The sequence below is a fragment of the Platalea leucorodia genome, assembly GCF_965183815.1.
Source record: "Platalea leucorodia genome assembly, chromosome: W".
NCBI classification, from domain to species: domain Eukaryota; kingdom Metazoa; phylum Chordata; class Aves; order Pelecaniformes; family Threskiornithidae; genus Platalea; species Platalea leucorodia.
The window spans coordinates 32,711,401-32,716,963 of NC_138859.1; the positions used below are offsets into that span (position 1 = coordinate 32,711,401).

The 5,563-nt window shown below is 38.9% G+C and overlaps 1 long non-coding RNA gene across 1 annotated transcript; it reads left to right on the forward strand.

Annotated features, from left to right (window-relative positions):
* The first annotated feature begins 2,293 nt into the window (after positions 1-2,293).
* On the forward strand, positions 2,294-4,187 carry LOC309601486. Its single transcript, XR_014230570.1, has 3 exons — positions 2,294-2,361; positions 2,876-2,922; positions 4,097-4,187. It is a non-coding gene; the product is annotated as an uncharacterized lncRNA (long non-coding RNA).
* The last annotated feature ends 1,376 nt before the right edge of the window (positions 4,188-5,563 follow it).

The window sequence follows — 5,563 nt, forward strand, 5'->3', positions numbered from 1 at the left end:
ACTACTACACACATGTACAAAATGCAACACTGGACATTCAATTCAACTCAAATAGGGAGAAACTTTATTAACAGGTTATGAGGGGAGTTCATTGCCAGTCAGGCTTCTCCAGCCTTTCTCCTTTTTTTCCTTGAACACTACTGTTACTTCTATGCCTGTTCTCTTTTCTTTAACTGCTGCAGGCCTGGACAGGAATGCAAACAGGTCACAACACGCTTCTGACTTACTTCTCCCTCCTCAGTCAGTCAGCTGGAGCTTTTTGAAACGTTCTATAAGGTCATCGACCTAAGGATAAGGAAATATATATAGCACCAACCTGTACCCCATAATGGTCTTACAGATAGCTGTAAAACCTCCCACAACCATGGGCAAAGGGGGCTCCCCAACACCACCTGACCTCTCTGTGTGACACACCTTGAAATCTAATTTGCCATTCACAGGCTTACTGGCCAGTTCTTCTGGTTCACGTGGTCAGGTCTTTTTAGGGAGCCCCTTCAGTTTTTTTTCTTATTGTCCCCACACACATGTTCTACTGAAGTTGGCATTTTGTTTTGGTTTTCCATTTTCACAGGCAGAGTTGCCTGTGTCTTGCAGCACCTTGCAAAGTCCAGAGTTTGCCCCAGTAATACTGCATAGTCATACTGTTGTCCCACAATATGGGTCCATTACCCGGTGTTCAATAAGCCAATCTACACACAGAGTCAAGATATTGATTTATTTCATGTCTGCGCAGAGATGGGTGCTAGGTGGTAACTCCTCAAAGCTAGCACACCTTGGTTAATATACAGGAACATTTTATACATTCTGAGTAGCTGTTATCGGTGTTTTTACAATTCCGTTTATTCATCCTTGCTTCTATTGGTTCTCGCAAGCCTCGTCTCCACTTAAAGGTACAGCGTGTTTTAAATTTACAGCGCATGCTCAGTGGGTAGGAGTCTTTGCTTGGGCTGGGGGCTTAATTGCTGGAGGTGTGGTTTTTACTATGATAATTAGGATAGTTCACTCATGGTTCAAGTGATCCTCACTTTTGCTTTATCAGCATCCTTGTTTTCTCATGCTTATCTTGGTATTTCCTTGCTAGACTGTTTTGTGGTGTCCTCCTGTTTCTTCTCTCAGGCCAGGTATCTCCAACAATCCGCTGACTTAATCCTTGTGTGGCAACTTCTCAGCTCCCTGACCGGGAGACTCCTCTTTATCAGTCTTTTGTTTCTTCTTCCTAATTAGAAGTTCCTCATTAAACCACTTCTGTCAGTTCCAGGGTACTGACTACAATCCTGTTGGGCTGGGCCTAGATGCGGGGGCTTCTCAGTCCAGCTCACAGGATTGGACTTGTCTTTGCACATGACAGGGATTGCACCTTTGTCCACCCTTGGTGGACATCCTAGGATAGGTCTGTAGCTCTCAGGCATGTTTCAACTTGTCCCTGCCACCCCACCACCCTTTTGGCACCCCTCCACCCTCCTGAAGTTCCCCCCCACCCCAGACATGTCAGGGCTTGTTCTGAAGCCTGGTAAAGTAGGGGTCTCCAAACCTGCCTTTTACTTTTGTTTAATTCCTTTCTATTCACATTTAAACTTTAATTATACATTCTATCAGCTCTTATTAAAGAATGCTTTATCCATTTTATACCTATGTTTTTATGGCTATATATGTTTAATTTCAATAGCTTTATAAATATATATATAAAAATGGTGTATCTTTGTAGAAGTAAATAAATTTATATATATTTGTATGCTTTTATATATATATTTCTATATATGTATGTATTGTATATATTGTACGTATTGGTTATAAATGTATATATTTTTATATCTGATCGCTTCTTGGTCCAAAGGAAGCAGGCAGCCAATCAGAGGAAGACCTGAGAACATGTGGGTATGATGGTGTCAAAAATGGCCATCAGCCAATCAGAAAGCAGCATGAAAACACATGGGGAATTATATTGTCAGAAGTGGCAGTCTCCCTTTATGTAGTGGAAAGGACTTCCTTTTCTGACATGCTTCTCGTACATTGGTAGGGGTGGCTAGTCCTGCTAGCCAATCACAGACCAGTATGAAAACACAGGGGTTATAACATTTAACAAAATGGCAGCTCCGTGCCACAAAATGGTAACTGAAAGAAAATGGTGGCCCCCTGTGTATGTAGGGGAAGGGACTTCCTGGTCTGATGTACTTCCGGGTAAACTGGAAGGGGTGGCTGGTCCTGCCAGCCAATCGCAATAGACCACATCACCAGAAGAGGGAAGTGACTTCCTGGGGAAATGGTACACGTTGCTGCCTGCAGGGACAGAGTCTTTGAAAATCTGGAGCAAAACCTAATATTTCTGTGTCTCACCGTTCCTTTCTGTCAACAAAGAACTAAGTATGTGTCTCCTGAGCTGGTCTTCATTTTGAAGACAGCAGTCTATTATTACTGTTATCTGCTCATTGGCTGGCTTCTGTGACTGAGGTGTGGATGGTATGGGTAAGGAATCCAGAACTCATGAAATAATTCTGTTGTGTCATCATAATTCCACATAATAGGATTGTTGATTTTTTCCAAATTAGTAAAATTAGGTTTTTCTACATAGGAAATTCTATGCCAGTTTCAATCAAAGCTTTTGGAGTTCTCAAGAGGAAAAAATAAAAACATGCTCCTCTACTATAGGCACTGGAAGACAGTAGAAAAATGAACAACCTGTGGTTCTGCAGCTGCCCTTTGCTGGGGATGGTGACAGCACCCTGAAGCACCCAAAACTGCTGGGGGCCCTGTATACCCATCCAGCACTCATGTAATTCCAAATGATGATTTCCCCTTACTTTTACTCCTTTTTACTTAATTTCTTGAATGTTTATCACACCTTATTTCTAAAGACTCTTCTCTAATTTATTTTCAGATGCCACACTATATGATGCTATGTAAACATTATTAGCTTGATAGTAGGTAAGTAGCAATTGTACCAGCATGGCAGCTCCATAAATTAATCTAATCACGTTTTAAGTTAATAACCTCTTCATTAATAAAAATAAAAACAAAAACTCAATTAGGAAATCAAATGGGTCTCCTAAGTTTAAAATGTCAGCATTTAGTTCTTAATGCTTGAAATCTACTGTGTATACTAATATATCTGTCAGTCTGAGTAATGGAGAATTAAAAAGTACAGTGATCACTGATTGCATGTTCTTGCTGGAGTGCCTGAGCCTTGAAACTATTGAGTTTATAATACGTTTTTGCTTTTCTCTCTCTCCTCAAACTAATGGTGAAAGAAAACATATGCCATGAAACTTCATTTCCCGCAGAGATTGTCTTCTTGACATTAATTACTAAACACAATATGAACATGCTACCTTGCAGCTACCAGTAATAAATGGGGAATATCACAACCATTCTAAACCACTGCAGCTTGGAGTCAGAAAGCAACTACATTACTATAACTTTGTTAACAGGGGACACTCTCAAGCATGCTTCTGTTCTCAGTTTCAGATTCCTGTGTAAATTAGCAGATATGATAGTTAAGAATATGTATTTATGTAACATGTAATAAACTAATCTATTACAGAAGAAAACAGAAAGACAGTCTGTGCTCCTCTTGTTGAAAGAATAGAAAATTAATTTCTATGTTAAACAATATTTTCTTATACTGTTTGCTGCTGAGGCAGGCTTATTTTTTTGGGATACCTGTTGAAGTAACACTGCATGTATTTCTTCTACCTCTCTGCTCATTGTTTTGTAATATGAAACTACTTTATTGGCATTAGGTGGGTCAAAAATTGGAGTTTTCCAAGCTAATTTTGCAAAATTGAGTCAGATGAAAATATCAGGATTTCTATATTGAAAGGGTTAAAGCCAATATAGACAAAGCCACTGCATCAAAATGCCTCCTGAAAGAATTAAAGCCTAGGGGCAAGGAGGATATTTTAAATATCTTAGTCACTTAACTAAACAAAAGAAAGGCCTTTGTGATTTAGGGAGCAGTTAGAATGGTTGTAAGATAAGGGGGCTCCGGGATAATCCCATCTCAGACAACTGGGCCTTGGGAGAACAAATGCAGGGAAGACAGGAGGTCACAAAAGAATGACAACAGCAGCCTTGAAGGACACCGTTTACGTGATCCTAGGACTGAGTTTGTGCAGAAGCAAAGGTCAATCAGCGAACACAGTGAAGAAGACTACGAGCCTTCATCTGAAGACCCCCAAAGACCACTTGAAGATACACCACGGGAGACGATTGCGCATGCGGATCAGACATTTGCATATGTTAATGAGTTCCAGGAAACCTCATGTTTATGTAAATGAATTCTCGGAAATCCTGTGAATATGTAGGATTTTGTAGTATATAATCTCTGAAAGTCTACCAGATCGGTGGAGCACTCATGGTGGAGAATCCCCAGTGCTGCCCAGCGCTGCAATAAAGGATACCTGCTTAATAGTAACTTCGTTGCTATTGAGTTTCATTTCAGGGACTCTCTGAATACTCTGTTTCTCCCTTGGGGAGATTCGGACTGTGAGGAGAAGCATCCGTGAATTTTTGTATCAATATGCAGGCCAGCCTGTTGAGACTGAACTAAATAGCGACTGATTTTCCAACTTGAACGAAAGGAAGGGGGAGAGGAAGTGTGCTTTCAGGCTTACAAATTGAACTTCTGGAAAAACTTTTGAAAAAAGTGTGTATATGTGCATGCACATATGTATAAAAGTTTCTGTGATATATCAAGTATTGTTTATAATAAAACTATGGTTCCCATGTTAAGTAATTATTTGTCTCTCATTATCAGATTTAACAAAATGAAAAATGGGACACTTGTGAATGATCGTTTTGAGGAGCATGCTTCTTGTTATTTTTAGAGTAATATTACTTCAAAGACTTCAGATTTTAGACTTAAAGGAGCAGTATCAATTTAAAAGAGAAGTTTTCCTTACTTTTTTCTTTCTCTTTTTTTAATCAATGTCTTCTTTTGCTCTTAATGTTATTTGGTGTTGAAGGGAAATATTTAAATTTCATCAGTTTGTACAGTCTGTTTCACCTTTTCCCAAGTGCAATTAATTAGTTGCATCTATAGTTTGTGTGATTCTTTCAAACTGAAACAGAGAAGAAAATAATACAAAAGAAAGAAAAAATTAACTATAAAGCCATCAAAATTGAAGGAATGATTTATGGCATGGTGTTACAACATTAGTTCATTTTAACTAAATTTAACTAATTTAAACTACCTGGTTTTCACTAAAATAGTGTTCCTTTACCTCTGTGTCTTACTGAAACACTCACCCTTTTCTTGTATGTACTTAAAGGCTATTCAGTACTCTAAGTAAACTCCATGTGGCATCAAATGCTGACAGGAAGTCTCAGGAACATAATTGTCCTTTTGTAGGACATACAATAAACACTTTGAAAGCATTTAAGCTACTGAACAAAGGAGAGAAGGAGAGGCAGTGAAGAAGGAAGTAAAATCAAAACAAACTAAAGATCACTGGTTATATCAGGGATGTCCTAGGGCTGCAGTAGCTACTTACCAAAAGCCCAAGGTCCATTACAACTTTGAATATCAATTTACATATATCCTTAAAAGGAATAACAAATGTTTTAT